Source organism: Schistocerca americana, chromosome 7 (assembly GCF_021461395.2).
Source record: "Schistocerca americana isolate TAMUIC-IGC-003095 chromosome 7, iqSchAmer2.1, whole genome shotgun sequence".
NCBI lineage: Eukaryota > Metazoa > Arthropoda > Insecta > Orthoptera > Acrididae > Schistocerca > Schistocerca americana.
In genome coordinates this window covers 530,905,802-530,925,373 of record NC_060125.1, presented here as the reverse complement: position 1 = coordinate 530,925,373, position 19,572 = coordinate 530,905,802, and the positions used below count along the sequence as shown (strand labels likewise).

General features: G+C 45.7%; 1 pseudogene; it reads right to left on the bottom strand.

Moving 5' to 3' along the window:
• Positions 1-1,789: 1,789 nt before the first annotated feature.
• LOC124623556 lies at positions 1,790-1,907 on the bottom strand (annotated as a pseudogene).
• Between the last annotated feature and the right edge of the window lie 17,665 nt (positions 1,908-19,572).

Sequence of the window (19,572 nt, the reverse complement as noted above, 5' to 3'; positions counted from 1 at the left end):
CGGTTAGTGGAGTGAGTTGTCTGTTAGTGCAGCGGGCTGCTGCTGTTATCCAGAGCAGCGGCCGCCCGGGCGCAGCAGGTGCGGCGCGTGGGCGGCGGAAGCCGCTCTGCTGACGGCGCCGGCCGCCTATCTGGGCGCCACTGCGCAGAGCACAACAACACAGCAGCACCAAACAACCGACAACCGGTCGGCTCGGCGCGGCCTGAGGCGTGGCGTGGCGCTACGCCTAGCTAGCCTGCCTGCCTGCCACCTCGTTCCGCGAAAAACCGCAGCAGATAGCGGCGACTGGCTGCGTGGCGCCGACTGACTGCCTATCTATCGCCGGCTCGGCGCAGTATCTGCCCCACTGGCGCCGGCCGCTGCCAAGGCCGGCCCGGCGCGCTGCTGCGATCTCGCGGAAGCTCTGTTCGTAATGCAGGGTGGTCGCTAACGTTTATTCCATTCCACACGACTACATCGATATGAAATATCCTGGCAGATTAAAAATGTGTGCCGGACAGAGACTCGAAATCAGGATCTTTGCTTCTTGCGGGCACGTGCTCTACCAACTGAGCTACCCAAGCACGACTCACGCAGGAGAGCTTCTGTAAAGTTTGGAAGGTAGGAGACGAGGTACTGGCAGAAGTGAAGCTGTGAGGACGGGGCGTGAGTCGTGCTTGGGTAGCTCAGTTGGACGCCGGCACGGTAGCTCAGCGTGTTCGGTCAGAGAGCCGGTTGGCCTCTGTAATAAAAAACTGAGTGGAAGGATCAAACACCGAACTTGAACAGGATGTCTTGCGACGTCCGCAACGACCAAACACAACGATAAGTATAAAAAAAAAAAAAAAAGAGTTCGTAGAGCACTTGCCCGCGAAAGGCAAAGGTCCCGAGTTCGAGTCACGGTGCGGCACACAGTTTTAATCTGCCAGGAAGTTTCATATCAGCGCACACTCCGCTCTAGAGCGAAAATCTCATTCTGGATACATCAATATGCTTGCGACAGTATGTTTAACTCATATGTTCCAAAACGCTGGACACAAAAACAGATTTATCCGGTGCTCACACCTCGGGTTATATTGGTGATAAAAATGTACGGTCAAGTGTTTTGTATAGCCCTTGGGCTAGAAAGATTTGTATACCCAACAGAAGGATCGCCTTGGTGTCATTGTCCTACAGTAGGGGGTAAATTACGAATACTACATACTTCCTCCTACTTGGGGGCAAATACAGCAAATCGGCCGATTCCTCTTTTCATTTGATGTGGTGGGCTTGACAGGACTTATGGAGGCACCATTAGTTCACGGGCGATTCCTCGGAAAATCCGACAAAAATGGTTTTTTAACTATGTTTTCGCCGTCACCAGCGAAGTAAAACCCAGCCGAGGATTCCAAGACGGCTACGGCGAGCAAGCTATAATATTTAAGATGAGTTTCTAAGATCCCGATCTCAAACAGTCTTGAAAATTTTCTTCATATCTTTATCCGTTTCCGAGATACGGAGTCTCAAAGTTACCCTAATTGTACACATAAAATACGCACTGCAAGTCTGGTCCGAGGCGCAAACATAGTTTATAAAGCACCGACAAATACTCTGTAAACTAAACTCATCCCGAACAGGACATGAAGGCCCAACGGTACCGACCGGCCGCCGTGTCATCCTCAGCCCATAGGCGTCACTGGATGCGGATATGGAGGGGCATGTGGTCAGCACACCGCTCTCCCGGCCGTATGTCAATTTCCGAGACCGGAGCCGCTACTCCTCAGTCAAGTAGCTCCTCAGTTTGCCTCACAAGGGCTGAGTGCACCCCGCTTGCCAACAGCGCTCGGCAGACCGGATGGTCACCCATCCAAGTGCTAGCCCAGCCCGACAGCGCTTAACTTCGGTGATCTGACGGGAACCGGTGTTACCACTGCGGCAAAGCCGTTGGAATAATATTCTGTAAAGTGTCTCCCTCATCAACTGGGAACCCCAAGTTGTAGTACTGTAGCACATGCAAAAATTTGTTGCACGTAAAAACTGGTCTCAGATGTAAAATTACTTTTGCGTTATTTCAGTTTCACATAAGTAACCTATCTAAATTTTACTAGCCAATGAATTTCTTTTCACGTGAGTTGATGTCCTGCTGCAGCAGGAAAAGAAGGGAACCAGCGGAAAATGCTCCTATCGGAGGACAAAAAATGTGAACATGTTCCTTCTTATTTAAAAGACTGACAAAAATGGGGTACCAGCTGCCTCGTTCTACTCCCTCAGCACCTTTATAAATTTTTCCCAAAATTTTGGCATTCTAACATAATCGCACTTTCTATGCAATGAGAGAAGGAGACAGTGGCAGTTGCAGAGACACGGAAAAGTAATAAATAATGAGAGACAGTAGACACTGGTTGTGTTACACTGAAAGCGCGAGCGAGCGAGCGAGCGAGAGAGAGAGAGAGAGAGAGATGCAGTTTCAGTGGAACGTAGTACGATGACAGAATAGAGCTAGGAAAAGAATGAAGGAGACAGTGCCAGATGGAGAGGAGTAAAGGGGAAGAGAAAGTGGAAGTGAGTGAGAGCCATTGATAATGAGAAACAGCGTATACGACAATGACAAAGAGGAAGAGAGAGATAGTGATAGTGGAAGAGAGAGTAGCAGTAGGAAGGAAGGAAGGAACGAGATAGTAGCAGTAAGAGAGAGAATAAGAGGAGACAATGACAGTGAGACAGTGTAGCAGCAGGATAGAACGAAGGGCAGTGTGGCTATGACACAGGAGACAATGACAAGGAGACATACAAACGAGTAATGACAATGAGTTGGGCTGTATGAGTAAGTGAGAAAGAGCAAGTGGGAGTGAATGGTATGAGTGATTTATAACGCTGGACTAGTGAGTGCGAGAGAGTCATATTTCAGGGAACATGTGAGAGTAAGAGTTGATTTGCTTGTTAAATTGATATATATTAGCATCCCAAAACTTTTGGGAAAATTTTTAAAGGTGCTGAGGAACGTAGAATGAGGCAGCTGGTACCCCACTAAAAATCTTTTAAATAAGTAGGAACAAATTCGCATTTTTTGTGCTCCAATAGGAGCATTTTTCCGTTGGTCTTCCACATAAATGAAGACAGAAACGTAACCTAAACTTTTAACTTGCGCGTCGAAACTAGAAGTTCTTCTTGTCACCATAATAGCCCGTCAGGCTAAAAAGTATCGAGACTGGATTAAGAAAAACAACAGGATATCTAAGATGATTGTTTTAATGTTCCCTGAAAATGGACTTTCCATTAATTTTGGGAAAACACTGTATTCCGTTCTGTCCCATACAAATACTTATGGCAGCAACTGATGTACCACATAAGGTGGTACCTGTAAACAGGGAAGAATGCTCCACATTTTTAGATCTACATGTTGATGAAAACTTGAACTGGAAGAAGCATATTACTGAGCGGCTCAAACGATTAAGGTCAGCTATTTTTCTATCTATACCATTGCTAGGTTTGAAAAAAACAGATCACCTTCTGAGTTATTTTGCACATTTGCATTCAGTAATGTCTTATAGAATAATTTTTTGGTGTAACTCTTCACTCTGAAAGCCAACAGTAATAATAATATGTGATGTTCACCCACGGCCGTCGTATAGGTATCTCTTCAAGGAGTTAAGCGTTATAACTCCATCATCACAGTACGTATATTCCGTAATGAAGTCTATCATAAGAAATCCATCACAATTTGGGTACAACAGTGGTTTTCAAAACTTACAAAACTATACGATAAAAATATCATATTTTATCGATTATTAAAACTGTCGGTGGCTCAGAAAGGAGGTAAATATGCAGAAACAAATATTTTTGATCATTTGCCCAATATCACAAAACGTCTGACACGTAACAAAGCAAATTTTAAATCTAATCTAAAATAATTTCTCCTGGAGAAATACTATTCCACGGACGAACATCTATTTAAAAATCGGTAGCCAGCGTCAAAAAATTAAAAACAACTAAATTTTAGGTCGAGTAGCATCAGTAAGACTAGAAAATGATGTCTTCATTAATATTAAAACCCGTCAGGAATACGTGTAAACCGATTCGTTCCTCATTGTTTCGATACAAGAACTGGTTCAAATGATGTATGGAACATGGAATTTACTATATAACTAACTGTGCTGCGTGATTTTCGGCGAGAGTACGAAACTACACCTCGTAAAGCTTAAAAGCAACCGAGGATGCCTCCAGCATTTTCAGGAAACTGACTGTTTACCACGCGTAATTCCACTAGTCGCTCCCTCGTGCTCCTTCATAATGTAGAGGACATTCAGCAAAGTTTTGCATGTAGTCCGTAGACGTCCACTCGTCGCCGTATCATGTGTCTATCAGGAATGTTTTGCAGCGACGATTCATTTGCTACAATCCCTTTATGACAGTGAGAAACAACAACACGCACCTATGATTTCTTTATGGGCGAGGATATGGAAGAAAATAATTTCTTTTAACGTCTAGTGTTAAGGGACGAGACTATGTTGCAATTAAGTGGGAAACTGAAACATTTTCCTTTTACATTTATTATGTACCTCGAACTACGAAAGGCCATGCTACTTCGCTAATCATTAGCGACTTTTCTTAAATTACACTAGTGGTTTCTACATTTACGGTTATTATTATACAATATTACAAATACTAAGTTTACTCGGACTCTTAGCACGGCTGTGGAGAGCACCTCCATATAGTGCAGGCAGGTAGTAGGTCTGTCTACAAAACCACTTCAGCAAGCATATCAGTGACATAAATACGTATCTACTCTACATCTTACAGTTATTTACACCAACTAAATTGCTACTTATGGATATCGCCACGTACGGGATACGAAGACGGTCACGGGAAGAATAATCGAGTATTACTAATGTTAGTGTCCACCGGAGTCGTTGGCTGCTTATCGATAGTGCCAATGACGTTTGAAGTCGACTAGTGCGACTGAGTTTGGAACGGGATGACAAAACAATAAGTAATCTGACAACATCCGGTATTCACGCAGTACGTTGATAGTAAATCGAGAGGTAACATTGCTTCCAGTAGTCATTTGATAGACCCTTGTAAAGTTGGCGTATTGCAACTCCTTGGACGCCACTTGCAAATACTCACTTATGCAGTGCTATGTACAGTGTCTTCCCGTTAACGATGGTGCGGTTAGCAGCGTGAATTTTCTGTCAGAACTTACAGCTCCGCGAATATACCTGCCTGGTTTCTGGAATTAGCTTTCTGTAATATGTGTACAGGTGAGGGTGTCAGCCCATCATTCATATCTGCGATGGCCGGCTTGCTTCCTCCGTGGGGGACAGCTGTTCTTGTCAACACCATTCCGCGTAGCTGAGAACGGAAGTCGAGGGCTTGTCGCACTCCCTGTTCCCAGAGGCACCCGCCATATAAGGGACCAACCAAGCGCGCGGCAGCTCCAACACACGTTTGCCATTATCTCTGGGCCGTGCTCTTCTCTTTGTAACGCGCACTCGCTAAATGGCACCGAATTAAACAGCTCGAACTATACTTAGCATAATTTCACACTCCGTGGACGGATCGTCAGGAATACCAAGCAGCGCCCGCTGCTGCAATGACAGTATCGGTTACGACCAGAAATGTGAGAGGAACCGCGGTAATTGTCCATTTCCGCCCGGCCGACCCACTCATTTCGGTTACGGTGTGAGCGGTCGTTAGGTGGCGATTATCTGGATCATCCCGCACCCAGATTATGTCTCTAATTTTTAACCTCGCCCTAAACAGGGGCGATTAATCACTGCACCGGCTTCCTCACTGGTCATGACTCATACTGCTGTCTTGTCCCTCCGTCCACGAAATGAGTGAGTTTGTCAATAAAACGGAAATTTTGAAATAATATATGCCAGCAACACGAAAATAATACTTAAGTGTGTGCCAACAAAGCTGTATACATACTTCGAGCTGATACCTGCATCCAAAACCCCAGGGTTCAATACCAAGTGTGTCTTAGCAATTTTTCTCTGTGACTTATAGCTTTTCGCACCTCTGACAATGACTTTGTAATGTCGAAAGTGCTCCGTGACTCTGAGAACTACAGTTCTCCCTGTATACGATTGCGGAAGACAATTAAGAGTTCGTAGGAATCCAAGGGTAAAATATCGTGCCTGATAAAGAACGCTTATGGTCAAACCATATTTGAACTAGTGAAGAGCTTCTGCCTTTCTAAGACCCCACGCCTTCCGCCGATATTCACTGCTCAGATCAAGGGGTGAATCAAGACGAGGAGCTTCAGAAGGAATCTGATTCCAATTTGAGTTACAGATTTGGAAAGCTTTTCACGTCAATAACGCCCATCCATCAACTACTGGTTATCTAATTATCCATGCCATCCTCATTAACCAAGGCAGACATCTTGTAAAGCGTGTCCTATACCAAGCCAAAGAAAATAGTTACCAGAAACGTCTTACAAAATAAAATAACCATATAACCCAAGAATGAAAATACGTGATCTTCCCTCTACATTGAAAATCCAGTCACAGTGTCCCAACACACAGTCCCCTCCTGATCTGATACCAGACACTTCTCCCATTCACCCTGAAAATGTGTGACAAAATACCTTCACAAAACGTGGAACCATTTGGAGCGAGCCTACCTCCTTAAACAGTGGTTGCCCATTCCGTATTTAATCTGAGCGACATTGTTACTTACTCCCAGAATGACTCATTTCAGCTAGCAAAAACAGGCACGATTAGGTGCCATTATCGAAAGCCCCGCCATGCTCTCCTTGTGAGATTTTCATCAGAAACGACATTCCTCGACGAGCGTTTTTATTAAAAGTTATTACTCGGAGTCAACTCGCCCTTCGCGCATACAGGACGAGCTACGACTAACCATGTAGTCGTAGGCACCCTGGAGTAATATTTCACCCGTGCGGAATTGTGCGTTAACAGAAGCAAGTGCTGATCGTAACGTATGTACTGGCCTTAGCCTCTGGTATGAATACAAATTTCAGAAACCAAAAATTGAGCGAGAGTCACATCGTGCACGAACCCACAGTGGTACGTAACTTCATAATAAATACAGTTTAGTACGTAATAACAAGTGGTAATTGTACTGTAAAGTCGATCACCCACGAGACTTCACGAAGATGCACGAAGCCGAGTTCAAAGTTATACTGATATCAATCTTCAGCCAGTGGAGAGTTGGCCTCCCAAGTTATCGGAAATAGCGTGCAATGTACTCGAGCTGGGGCCTCCACAGGTACTGCAAGTATTCATTAATTTTTTTCGACTTTAGACAGTCGGATCCTTAATAAACGTACGAATAAAATCAGGTGAAGAAATGTGTTTGATATTTTGGTGATGTCGTTACGCAAACTTCGTGTACTTTGTGGTTGTGCATCACTACTGAACTGCTCTCAGCACTAGAAGCAAAACCGAATAAAAGTGCGATAAATAAAATATTCTGCATTAAATATGGCAGGATACCCGTTCACGCAATCAATATCATTCTCGTACATAGTTCGAAAGTTGCAACAGCACACGGAACCACGAACCAGACACCGCGTGGCAACTGTCGAGAAACAGTGTTCCATCAGAAAGTGGAAACAGGTACCTGAAATAATTTAGAATGCCCTATTGTCAATATACCGGTTAGCGGAGAAGAATTACAACAGTGGCATCGTAGCAACGTGTATTCTTGCTTGGTACTACGAACTCTAAACGTGGCATACAATAAACAGGCAAAGAATAGTATCGGCAGGATTACAACTTGAGCAGTCCCCTCCTCCAATACCTCCCCCACACCAACATCAGCTCACCAACTGTATCTCCCTACCAGCGACCTCCTCATGATCCCATTCCATAGATCTATTGATCCGGAGTTGATCATAAACGTTAGAGCAACACCGTCCAAGCGAACAACAGAAGCATCACCATCATCCAGCCCAACATCAGTACCATAACGACAACCTTCAAAACACTAATCACACCAAGGTCATGTGGTTTTAATAACATCGCCTTGATGTGTGTTTTAATTACATTTTACTTAAAATGTGTCTCTAATCTATATAAGCCGATGACATCTGTCTAGTGATCAAATGGACAAATTTCTGACAGGCAGAAAAAGTAATGACAGAGGACCTTTGTGCATAGCTCGTAGATGAATATTTCAAGTGTCGGAAGCTACAAGAAAACGGACTGGAAACAGAAGCGCAGAATTGCATTCCAGCAACAAATATGAAAACTACTGTCAGCAGGTAATACTCAGAGACAGTGTATAAAGGGCAGTCAAATAAAACGAGACAGATGGAAAAAAGTAAGTAAACTGTTTAATATTTTAAAAATAATCTCGAGAGCTGTTAATACATTTATCCCACTGTGAGACAAGGTGGTCAGTACCTCCATGGAAAAATGTCTGCGGTTGCCTACGTAACCACAATTGTACTCGGCGTACATCTGTTCGTCCGAAGCAAATCGATGGCCACAAATGTCTTTCTTCACGGCTCCAAAAATATGGAAATTTAATGAAGAGATCGGAACGGTATGGAAGGTGTGTAAGTGCTTCTCTGCAGAACTTCTGAAGCGTAGTCGCCAGCCGGGGTGGCCGAGCGGTTCTAGGCGCTACAGTCTGGAACCGCGCGACCACTACGATCGCAGGTTCGAAATCTGCCTCGGGGATGGATGTGTGTGATGTCCTTAGGTTAGTTAGGTTTAAGTAGTTCTAAGTTCTAGAGGACTGATGACCTAAGAAGTTAAGTCCCATAGTGCTCAGAGCCATTTGAACATTTGAAGCGTAGTCGAAACACACTTGGCAATTATATGGGCATGCCTGGGTGTAGTAATGGTTCCATAGTCGTCAAAAACATTGTTCCAAGAAGGCACTGAGCACCTTGTCTCAGAGTGGCATAAATTTATTAACAGTTATGGCGATTACTTTTTAAATAATAAACAGTGTACTAACTTTTTTCCCTTATGCCTCAGTGTCACTTGACTGCCCCTTATATTACACTGCAACAGCGGTACAAACTACCTAGCCCTCACCTAACTATCGGCACCATCTTCGCGAAACAGATGCAAAATTGAAACACGCAGTAATTTGTTGGGGAGCCGACGCAAACACAATACGAACAACAGCATTGCCTTTAGTTTGTTCATCAGCTGAGCTCTGGGCAATTGTATGACTTAACAGTTCCCATATCCAGCTAGAGGACGTTCACGTTTGACAGGTCACGCGAGTTGTATCTATTACGTTTCGGCCTGCGCCTGTCCAGAGAATCTTGGTGCTAAGTATCATCACTTCATCCCAAATAAGGAGACAGTGAGCTCTCGCCCGATTACGAACAAGAATACAAAAGAATCAGCGCCTCCCCACATACGGTATCATTCAGTGATGTTCTACTACAGAAATCTCATTAATCAGTCAAGAAAGCTCCCATTGGCCTGTCAACCAGAGCTGTGACTGGGTGAAAATCGAAGTGGTCGTCTTCGCCCAAGCAAGGCTTCTAGCGAATGGTAAACCCAACCATCGAACACCCACGCCTCTACACTGAAGCACCAAAGGAACTGGAACAGGAATGCGTATTCAAATAAGAGATACATAAACAGGCACAATACAGCGCTGTGATCTGGAACGCCTTTGCAAGACAACAAGTGTCTGGTGCAGTTGTTAGATCGGTTTCTGCTGCTACAATGTAGAGCTATCAAGATTTAAGTGAGTTGAACGTGATTTTATAGTCGGCGCACGAGCGATGCGAAGCAGCATCTCCGAGGTAGCGATGAAATGGGGATTTTCCCATACAATCATATCACGAGTGTACCGTGAATATCAGGAACCCGGTAATGTGACATCGCTGCGGCCGGAAAAAAGATACTGCAAGAACGGGACAAACAGCGACTGAGGAGAATCGTCGAACGTGACAGAAGTGCAACCCTTCCGCAAATTGCTGCAGATTTCAGCGCTGTGCCATCAACAAGTGTCAGCGTGTGAATCATTCAACGAAATATCATCGATATGGCCCACTTGTGTACTCTTGATGACTCCACGACACAAAGCTTTACGCCTCGCCTGGGCCCGTGAAGACCGACATTGGACTGTTGATGACTGGAAACATGTTGCCTGGTCGGACGAGTCTCGTTTCAAAGTGTATCGAGCGGATGGAATTGCACGGGTATGGAGACAACCTCATGAAACCATGGATCCTGCATGTCAGCAAGGGACTGTTCAAGCTGGTGGAGATTTTGTAATAGTGTGGGGCGTGTGTAGCTGGAGTGATATGGGACCCCTGATATATCTAGATACGACTCTGACAGGTGACAGACACTTAGGTAAGCATCCTGTCTGATCACCTGCATCCATCCATGTCCATGGTGCATTCCGACGGACTTTGGAAATTACAGCAGGACGATGCGACACCCCACACGTCCAGAATTGCTACAGAGTGGCTCCTGGAACACACTTTGGAGTTTAAACAGTTCCGATGGCCACCAAACTCCCCAGACATGAACAACAGTGGGCATATTTTGGATACCTTGCAACGTGGAGTTCAGAGGAGATCTCCACCCCTCGCACTCTTACTGATTTGTGGACAGCCCTGTAGGATTCATGGTGTCAGTTCCCTCCAGCACTTCTTCAGGCATTAGTCGAGTCCGTGCCATGTTGTGTTGCATAAGTTCTGTGTACTCGCAGAGGCTCTACACGATATTAGGGCAGATGTACCAGTTTCTTCGACTCTTCAGTGTATCTTCCACGTGCCATCTGGCGCAAACCGAATCAGGTGTGAGACAGAAAGAATAGCTGCTACTCTCTACAACTGAATATCCCGAGGCTCTCCAAGGTTCGATTGCAGAGAGATGGCGCAGGAGCTATCGCCGAATCCCTGGAAGAACTAGATCAAGCTGGACACTGATGTTTTATTTCTTTCGTTTTGTTAATTAAACTAGTTTTCTCGCTTGATAAATACGATTTTTCAACCTCTCCCTGTGTAATTCATGACGAAATAGTTCACTGGTGAACGACCGGATGTAGTATCCAACGGTCCAGCTTCCAGGCAGTCAGTTCGGCAACGCACCTGATGCCGAAATACTGTGCGCCTTGGACACTGATCTCCGGCCGTCCACATGTGAACCGTTTCGCCGCAAAAATAAATAAATTTAAAAACAACAATACTACAGCAGCGCAGTCATAGGCTGGTTGGTTGTTTTTGGGGAAGGAGACCAGACAGCGTGGTCATCGGTCTCATCGGATTAGGGAAGGATGGGGAAGGAAGTCGGCCGTGCCCTTTCAGAGGAGCCATCCCGGCATTTGCCTGGAGTGATTTAGGGAAATCACGGAAAACCTAAATCAGGATGGCCGGACGCGGGATTGAACCGTCGTCCTCCCGAATGCGAGTCCAGTGTAGCGCAGTCATATTCCTGTGTCAGCCAACCAACCTTGAGCAATGGAATGCCAACAAAACGTGCGCCACGCCATTGCTATTTATAGACTCCACCAACGCCCGGGAGTTCGGCTGGCGACAGGCTAGTGACAGTTGACGCCTGGCGCCAGGGTGGACATAAGCGGGCTCCGCCGTTAAAAGTGGACACCCGAATTAATCCGTAGTGGCCGTAAAGAACGCCAAATTAGCGCCCGACGTTTATGACTTGTTGACCGCGGCCCGCGGGCAATATCGGCACCGGGCTCCCGAATTTATGTCCGATGTGTCAAGCGGGGGAGCCTCTGAGCCTCCACCACCGTCCGAAGGGCACATCTATTTGTGCCTCCCGGAGGAGGACTCCGCCCGTCCGACAGCTCTTTCATTATCGCCAAGGCGCCGTAGAAAGTACGCTGATGAAAAGATAGTGGCTGTTCCAGGACAACGTGACGTCGTAACTGGTTCCCCAGTAGCATCGTCGCTAAGCAGAAGGCACGACGGAACTTCATGGTACCTTCCTCCTCCAATAAATTCTTCTCGTCATCGTAAAAAGTGTTTAAGTGAGCGACGCAGTCAGATCTTGTAATCGTTCCAGTCTTTAGACTGCACTTGAGTGGTAACAGCCTGGTGAGAAACATGGAGCTCGAGGATGCTACTCACTGCACCAGGGCCGCTAAACCAGCCACTTTCAAGATAACCGTAATAAAAAGACTGTTTGACGTCAACTATTATCTATGAATCTCTTCCACACCAGACTTTCACTTCGGCATTAGGTTATGACCTCTGCAGATGGAAGAAAATGTGATTAGGATATAAGGTGTCATTAGTATTCAGAACAGATCGCTCAAGGACAACTACAAGCCGCGAGGGTTTGAAACCTTGGACAAGACAGTCATTCCGTTTTACCAAGCGCGCGTCATTTTGCAGAGATTTACATCTCTCAGTCCACATAGTAGAGAGAACTTACAACAGTAACAACGGAGGCAGAAGTTCAATTTCAGTAAGAGTTGTGGGAAGCTGTGAATCGAGTGCCGAATTGGTCGAGACTGGCCAGAATATTCCTTCTACAGTGTTCGAGAATCTTAAAGAAATTCACGGAATGTTCGGGAATGTTATAGAACCTTCCAGAACGAATGTTCGAATATGTTCGAGAACGTTAGCGAGTGTTATAATCTGTTCCAGAATGTTCCCAGAACGTAAACCAGAACGTAGCCCAGAATTTTCCCCAGAATTTTCTCCAATATTCCATTACCCTGTTGTGACGGGAATACGTTCCAGCTCAGAAGGCTATACTTAGGCAATGGTGAGACCCACGCGTCTTGTTACCTGATGACACCGATTAGAGCGGATCAGCGCAAATTGAAAGTGATAGAGGGTGAACTGATTAAGATAGTAGATAATGTACTGGAATTATAGCGAGTTAAGCAATATTAGCATTTAACAGGATGCCGAAATGTAAAAGAGGGTGGCCGAGCGGTTCTAGGCGCTTCAGTCTGGAACCGCGCTGCTGCTACGGTCGCAGGTTCGAATCCTGCCTCGGGAATGGATGTGTGTGATGTCCTTAGGTTTAAGTAGTTCTAAGTTTAGGGCACTGATGACCTCAGATGTAAAGTTCCATAGTGCTTAGAGCCATTTGAACCATTTTTGTAAAAGAGGAGGAGATTTTTGCCAGCGGCGAAATACAAAAATTTTTTACATTTTTTTGAATGTTTGTTTGATGAAATTCTCGAACGTTCGAGTGATCTGTACTATTATCTTGCAGTAACACATCACTCTTGAACACCAGAAATCATAACATTAATAAGCCACACATATGCAAACTGAGAGATCACGGGATACTGATCTATTTCTTTTTTACCAGTTTAAGCGAGAGAAATACTGTAGTACCTATGATGGTCATTATCTCCGGACATACGAGTATAATAAGATCAAACACATTCACCAGTGTCCTATCAGATATTTCAGTCACTCTTGACCCAAAAGGGAGCAAGGAGGGCGTTTTGTGTCACGCCGACGACGAGTTCATTAGTAGAGAAAGGGCCCAAGCTTGGATGGAGAGGGAAATCGACCGTGTCCTTTTCCAATAAATAGTCCTGATGTCTGCATCAAGCAACACAGAGAAATTGCAGAACACCTTAATGACCTTGAAGTGTCACCCTCTCGAATGCGAGTCTAGTGTGTTAGCTACAACGCCACCTCGTTTGATATTTGCTTCTCGGGGCCTCCATTACAACGGTAATCGTGTTCGCTGAGCCCCGGCTGACTGGACGCCGCTGGGAAATGTTTTCGTCAGGGCAGGGCGATACTGGCGAAGACGGCTGTCCCGGCCGGACGCGGCTTTCGGCGCCAGGCGTCGCTGGCGGATGCGGCGCCTGCCGTCAACACGGCCTGACAACACCACGCACCTCTCCTCTCCACTCCACTCCACTCCCCTCCCACCTATCGCGTGATGACAGTTCGGCCGTCAAGCACATGCGCACGCTTCCAAGTGCGCAGTACACTGCGCTGTAGATCCGTCTGCGCTCTGTCCTAACACCTATAAGTCGCCAGGCCTGTGTTAATTCAGCCAGACATGCACCCACACAAGAGAGTTTTGATCTGCTCATTGAAAGACATAGCAAAGTTCCTACATGACCATACAGTCCAAACTGAAAATCGACGTGAATGCCCTGATATGCGCCCACGAGTATGAGAATTAAATACACCAGTCCATATACAGAACCCTTCTGGCCTGATGACAGCAGAGACAGTCTCTCGTATAGACGCCACCAGACGCCGAAATACAAGGGCCGTGCAATAAGTAATGCAACACTTTTTTTCTCGGTCATTTTAGGCTAAAATATACGGAATTTTCTGTGGGGCAGCCCTTATAGTTTCATGAAGTTCCGATAGGTGGCGACTCTGTACGTAGCCTTGAATGTGACGTCTGTAATGGGGATTGATCAAAGTACGAGGGGCGTTTGAAAAGTCCGTACAAAGTCCAAGAGATGGCAACACCGGCGCGTATCGAGGTCATGTGTAGTTAGTATCATCTTTGGAAAGAACGCACACAAAATTTCAGCCATATTGGTCCATTTCTTTATGTTTGGAATTCGTGTGAATCAAGGAAGTCGAGTGATTGTCAAAAAATGGACGAAAAAGAATTTGGTGTGGTGATTAAACGTTACGTTATGAGAGAAAAACGCCTCAGGAGACTAAAGAGAAGCATTATAAACATTACGGTGGCTCTGCACCTTCGATTAGTACAGTTTTTAAGTGCTTTCAACAGTTTCGTAGTGGCGATATCGGCACAAGTGATGCTGAACGTTCTGGACGCCCTGTGGAGGTTACGACTCCAGAAATCATTGATAAAATTCGTGATATGTTGATGGATGACAGAAGAGTTACGGTGAGTAAGACTGCTAGTGCTGTGGGCATCTCGAATGAACGGGTACATAATATTTTGCATAAACATTTGGACATGAGAAAGCTATCCGCAAGATGGGTTCCGCAATTGTTCATGCTTTACCAAAAACGGAATCGTGTAAATGGTTTGCAGCTGATCAGGAAGACTTTAAGCATCGTTTCGTCACTGTGGATGATACATGGATGCATTACTATACTCCTGAGACCAAACAACAATCTAAACAATGGGTTACCAAGGGAGAATCTGAACCAAAAAAGGTGAAGACCATCCCTTCGGCCGGAAGGGTAATGGCGACTGTCTTTTGGGATTCGCAAGGGATACTCCTCGACTATCTGAAAAAGTGTAAAATTATTACAGGTGCGTATTATTCATCGTTATTGGACCGTTTGAAAACCGAGCTGCAAGAAAAACGCCAGCGATTGGACCGCAAAAAGTCGTTTTCCATCACGACAATGCACCAGCACACATCTCAGCAGTTGTGGTTACAAAATCAATGGAAATAGGATTCCAACTCGTTTCACATCCCCCCTACTCTCCAGACTTGGCTCTCTTGGACTACTAGTTGTTCCCCAATTTGAAGAAATCGCTGGAGGGACAAAGATTTTATAAAAAACGAGTAGGTGATTGCACCAACTAACAGCTATTTTGCAGACAATTCCTATTATTCGGAATGGATCAACAAATTAGAACAGCGTTGGGCGAAGTGTATAAGTCTAAAAGGAGACTGTGTCGAAAAATAAAAAAAAGGTTTACCCCATACACGTAAGTAGTTTTTATTTTTGCACGGACTTTTCAAACGCCCTTCGTAGAGTCCTGTCATTGAGCTTCTTTTGGCGGAAAACCAGAGCATCGTAGACATTCATGGGTGCTTGTAGCGTGTCTATGGAGACCTGGCAGTGAACAAAAGCAAGATGAGTCGTTGGGAGAGGCGTCTATCATTATTTCAACAAGATCCGCAAACCCGTCCGATCTCCCACCTGCCCCACATAGCTGTGAGGCCTCCGAAGGAAAAGCTCAAAGAAACAACCTCAGCCACTAAAGTAATGACAACGGTCTTCTGCGACTCTGAAGTGGTTATTCTGTTTCATGTTCTCCCTCATAGTGCAACGATCAACTCTGGAGTGTATTGTGCTACACACAACAGGAAACTGAAGACATGTCTTCAGTGTGGTCGTCGCCACAAAAATGAAAACGAACTTTTCCTTCTGCGTAATAACGCAAGGCCTCGCACGATTCTGCGCACAGGAGAGGAGCTCGAAAAAACTCACTGGACTGTTGTTCCTCATCCAGCCTACAGCCCGGATGTCGCACCTTCCGACTTTCATCTGCCTGTCCCAATATACACTCATGCTCCTAAATTAAGGATAATGCTGATACATGGTGAAACAACGCTTTGGTGGGCGGTTTCCTGGTTTAAATCTCCTTGGGGTATGACCATGCGGTGCACTTGACCTGCGGTCGTCACACGGTGTTCCCGGCGACAGTCCACATACGCAGAGCTGTGTTAGTGCATGTCAGAGTACGGTGCAGCGAGTAAGTGTGCAGACGTTTTTATACGTACTAATGGTGATTGTGTGTTGAAAATGGCTCAAAGAACACATATTGATGACGTTATGAGGGATAGATAGAATACTAGGGCGACTGGAGGGTGGTCAAACACAGCAGATCGTAGCACGGGCCCTCCGCTTGCCAGAAAATGTGATCTCAAGATTATGGCAACGATTCCAGCAGACAGGAAACGTGTCCAGGCGCTACAGTACGGGACGTCCACAGTGTACAACACCACAAGAAGGCCGATACTTCGCCATCAGTGGCCGCAGACGGCCACGGAGTACTGCAGGTAGCCTGGCTCGGGACCTTACTCCAGCCACTGGAACAGTTGTCTCCAGACACACAGCCTACAGACGACTGAACAGACATGGCTTATTAGCCCGGAGACTTGCAAGGTGCATTCCACTGATCTCTGGTCACAGGAGACCCCGTAAAGCCTGGTGTCAAGAACACATTAGATGGTCATTGGAACAGTAGTACCAGGTTATGTTCACGGACGAGAACATGTATGGTCTTAACAGTCATTCTCGGCGAGTTTTCATCTGGCGTGAACCAGGAACCATATACCAACCCCTTAATGTCCTTGAAAGGGACCTGTATGGAGGTTGTGGTTTGATGGTGTGGGGTGCGGTTATGATTGGTACACGTACACCCCTGCATGTCTTTGACAGAGGAACTGTAAGAGGTCAGGTGTACCGGGACGTCATTTTGCACTAGTATGTCCGCCTTTTCAGGGATGCAGTGGGTCCCAATTTCCTCCTGATGGATGATAACGCACGGCGCCACCGAGCTACCATCGTGGAGTACCGTGAAACAGAAGATATCAGGCCAATGGAGTGACCTGCCAGTTCTCCAGACCTAAACCCCATCGAGCATGTCTGGGATGCTCTCGGTCGACGTATCGCTGCACGTCTCCAAAACCCTAGGACATTTCAGGAGCTCCGATAGGCACTGGTGCAAGAATGGGAGGCTATACCCCAGCAGCTGCTCGATCACCTGATCCAGAGTATGCCAACCAGTTGTGCGGCCTGTGTACGTGTGCGTGGTGATCATATCCGACATTGATGTCGGGGTACATGCGTAGGAAACAGTGGAGTTTTGTAGCACATGTGTTTCGGGACGGTTTTCTCAACTTATCACCAATACTGTAGAGTTACAGATCTGTGTCGTGTGTGTTCACTATGTGCCTATGCTATTAGCGCGAGTTTTGCGTAGTGCCACGTTGCGTGGCACCACATTCTGCAATTATTATTAATTTATGACCATGAGTGGAGAAAGCACTCAGCTGGAAGCAGTACGTGGATGATGGAGAGGTTGTTAACGCAGCACAACGTTGGATCCGACGTCGACCAGTAGAGTTGTACCATGTGGGCGTACAGTAATGCATTGATCGCAGATTAAGTTGGAAAAGAAGATTTTATAGCCAAAAGAGTGGGGAATCATATGGTCTAATGGACTCCTGAACATAACCAACCTGATTCCGAAAAAAAGGTGTCGCCTTACTTCTTGAGCGCCCCAATTGGACAGCTGCTGTCCTCGCTCAACCCATCATTACTCTGTTTTTCCGAAAGAATCGTTCAGGGTGGCTGTCTTACTCGTTATATCTGTGTTGAAGCACATGCTGGAGCTCAAGTATATTGCCTTGAGAGGGCCAGTTAAAGGCCTTAGCACGTATTTCAGTTAGGGAGAACATGGTCTGCCGGAAGGGGCATCACTATTGAACTAAGTTTTGGCATGGTACGGGTACGGGCGTTGGCCTGCGGTTTCATCAAGTTGTTGCACTTATTTTGATGAGGTCGCTACAAGCTCTTGGCTTAAACAGCGTTTTCCGAGGTTGTTTCACTTGGGATTTCTTGCAAACCTGTTATTTCTAGAGTCATGTTTCAGGTGGTGCAACTTCTAGGGCCACGCGCTTGTTTAAGCTGCATTTGAAAATGCGGATAAATCCAGATGCGCTTCTCCTAGCCGTGAGCAGTAATTTCTCTCTCTCTCTCTCTCTCTCTCTCTCTCTCTGTCTCTCTCTCTCTCTCTCTCTCTCTCTCTCTCTCTCTCGTTCACAAGTGTTAGTAAACAGATTACGGTGGTCATATTTTCTATTTGCTTGTGTAGTAAAATGAGAAATTATATGCCTTTTGTGTAATATCATATAGAGTCATATCATATAAAGTTGCCTTTCATGTAATTAAATCACTCGAATATTAGATCGCCTTCACAAGTGTCAACATTTGTCTATTTACCGTATCAAAATTTCTGTTTGTGTGATGATGAAACACATGCCTTTGCTTATACACAACCAGTACTGGTTTTCTCCTGTCTCTCTGTCCCATTTAACGGCTCTTGTTCTACTAGAAACGCACACACTTCATGCCGCCACACACTATGCTCTGTCTCCTGTAATATTTTCAGTTCCACGGTAAGTATTGATATTGCAGTTTTGTCGCTGAATTACGTTATGCCAGCGGCCACTGAGTCGGCTTCATCCTCTACGTAATTTCGTCGAAGATTGTTAAGGATTAAAAATTTATTTTCTTGGATACTTAAATTCAGACCGTACAAGTTGCCAAGTCGTTTGCACTGCACAAGTGTTTATGGATATGATGCGACTCATTACACGAAGCATTCGTTAGTCTTACAGATTTGGATGCTAAATTAATCATTTTCCTTCATAAAACATACCAGTGAAACCAACATTGCAGATGAAAAAGTTTAACTGTCTGTCCCTAAATCTTTTGAGACGGACAGTGTAATCATGTCGTTCTGCGTAAAAAATATGGCCTTAGAATCAGTATAAACTTTTTTTCAAAATCTGAAAGAGGCATTTAAAAACACTTTCGATGGCCAACAAACTCCCGTGACATGAACATAAAAAAAAAAAAAAATGGCTCTGAGCACTATGGGACTCAACTGCTGTGGTCATCAGTCCCCTAGAACTTAGAACTACTGAAACCTAACTAACCTAAGGACATGACACACATCCATGCCCGAGGCAGGATTCGAACCTGCGACCGTAGCGGTCGCACGGTTCCGGACTGCGCGCCTAGAACCGCGAGACCACCGCGGCCGGCCACATGAACATCATTGAGCATCTCTGGGATATCTTGCAACGTGCTGTTCAGAAGAGATCTTCACCCCCTCGTACTCCTACGGATTTACGGACAGCCCTGCAGAACACATGGTGCTAATTCCCTCCAGCACCACTTCAGACATTAGTCGAGTCCATGCCACGCCGTGTTGCGGCACTTGAGGGTGCTCGCGGGGGCTCTACACG